Source organism: Lemur catta, chromosome 8 (assembly GCF_020740605.2).
Source record: "Lemur catta isolate mLemCat1 chromosome 8, mLemCat1.pri, whole genome shotgun sequence".
NCBI classification, from domain to species: Eukaryota; Metazoa; Chordata; class Mammalia; order Primates; family Lemuridae; genus Lemur; species Lemur catta.
In genome coordinates, this window is record NC_059135.1 from 5624496 (window position 1) to 5626961 (window position 2466).

Consider the following 2466-nt stretch of genomic DNA (forward strand, 5'->3'; position numbering starts at 1 on the left):
ATGGGCCCTCCTGGCCCCCGGTGGCTCCAACAGTCCTTGCCATGCTTTGGCTTGTGGGGGTGTATGTAACTCCAGTGTCTGCCTCCCCCATCACGTGGACTTTTCCCCTCTGCCTGTATTTTCTCTTCTTGCAAGGACACCCATCACTGGATTACAGCCCGCCCTAATCCAGTAGGACTTCATCTTAACTAACTATATTTGCAAACATCCAATCTCCAAATAATGTCACATTCTGAGGTTCTATGTGGACAACCCAGTACAAGAGGGGCCATCCTGGGTCAGTCCAGGGTGGCTGTGTAGGGGGGTGACAGGGCTGCAGAAGGAGGGTGGGTGCATCGTGGGACTGCCCAGGGCTCAGTGAGGAGTCACAGGGACTGCTCAAAACCGAGCTGTGTCAGCTCAGGGCTGGGCCAAAGGCACCCAGGAGAGAAGGGAGCACAGGGCATTTCTAAAGAGCCGTCTTTACCCTGAGCCAGGGCACAGCTCCCCAGTTCCCCAAGAACTGTGCAGTCCCCAAGCCCTGCCTGCAGGGCGGTGGTGGACCACAGCACTGTCCCCTTCCTCACTGCGGCTCAGCCCCAGATGGTTCTGAAGGGCAGGGAAGAAGTGACGGTACTCGGCTTATCAGTGTGTACTGTGCATGTGTGCCCTACAACCTGGCATTATCCTAATTAAAGATGTGAGTCTAGTGTAGGATTGAAATTAACCAGGGGGATTTTTGCCATCTGAGAGTGGCGAGGCTGGCCCACTTTCCCGTTCCTGGTCCAAGGAGGACTTCCACAACAGATTTTAACAGGAGCACAAGAGGGGCGAATGCAAGTGGTAGGATTCTTGGTGACTTTTCCTTTTTTAAATTAAATGCTTCCTTTTACAATGCAATGCATTTTCTTGAAAACCTGAATTTTGCTACCACAGACAGTAACTTATGAAGAGTTGAGAACAGAATGTTCCTCACCTGATACATGGTGTGGAACGAGAAGCAGTAACCTCACCGCCCAACAGGGACGTTAGACTGGGTGATGTCCCCAAGGGCCCAGCAAGGGGAACAGGAGGGGGATGGCGTGGCAGAGAGAGACGGAGGAGAGGGAGAGCAGGCGGGGCAGCAAGGAGGCATCGGCTGCCGCAGCACCAGGACAGCCCTGCTGTAGGACAAGGAGCGGCAGCCCCTGTGCTCCAGCCACAGAACGACACACGTTTTCCTGCTTTACTGTGACCCAGTTATGACACCTGGAGAAAACACCGAGCCTTGCTCTCCTCGCCAGAGGGCTGTGCCCTGGTAGCGCCAAGTGCCCGGACTCAGACACCCGCTGCAGCCGGGAGCCGCCCTCGGGGACCCAGCTTTGTTTTCCTTTCCCTCCTCCTGTTTATGCACAAGGCCGTCACCTCCTCAGCACCCTCGTTCAGAGAGAAATAAGGCTCAGGTTTCCTATCTGTTCATTAATGTTGTTTTTCCTTCAGAGACAGGTTTCACTCGGCTTCTCCGGATGCCAGTTTTCTGTTGAGCGAGAGCCAAGGGAGTGTCTGGTTGGTGTCAGGAGAGAGAATGGGGGGTGCGCGAAGGGAAACTTGGAAGGAACCGCAGCTCCTGTCTAACTTTGTAAGCTGAAAACACCCTCTTTCCGCCGAGGGAAGAGGAAAGTAGACCGGCAACAGGGTGAGTGCTTACGGGGTCCTTTGGGGTAAGTAACTCTCCACTGCCACCTGCACAAAGTCCCCGGATCGGACCCACAGAACCAAGTCGCTCAATTGGCTTTGGAGCCACTTCTAATGTGCAGCTATAGGAGGGGCGGGTGGAACCGCAAGGGGCGCTTGCAACAGCTCTGTGAGAAGCAAATGCTGCGACATCTGATGGCCAGAGAGGGCCGTCCAGCCAACAGTGTGGCTACCATCCCCTTTGCTTCGTGTCTGCTCAGAGAACTGCAACTCCACTGATTTGTTTTGTTTTGGGGGGACGGGAGGGAAGGACAGAAACCAGAGAGCTGACACCTAAGTCCTGATTTTGCCTCTCCCTGGCGATGGAACAGTTTGTCTCTAAGCCCTCCTGTCCTTATTGGTAAAATTGGCGTAGTACTGCTGCTGCCCAATAGGGCTGCTTTAAGAATTAAATGATGTCGTGCACGTAAGCACCTGCCTCGCTGCAGCGCAGAGCAAAGGGGAGCTATTTGGGTGGTTTGAGTGTGGTCGTTGTGGTGGGCGGAATAATGCCATCCCTCCACGTTCTCATCCACAGAGTCTGTGAATGTTAGTTACTGTATCAGTTTGCTTGGGTTGCCATGACAAAATACCATAGACGAGGTGGCTCAAACAACAGAAATTGATTTCTTACAGTTCTGGAGGCTAAAAGCCCAAGATGAAGGTGTCATCAGGTTTGGATCCTTCTGAGGTCACTCTCCTGGGCTGCAGATGCCATCTTCTCCCTGTGCCTTCACACGGTCCTTCCTCTGTGCATGTCCCCTGTCCTCATCT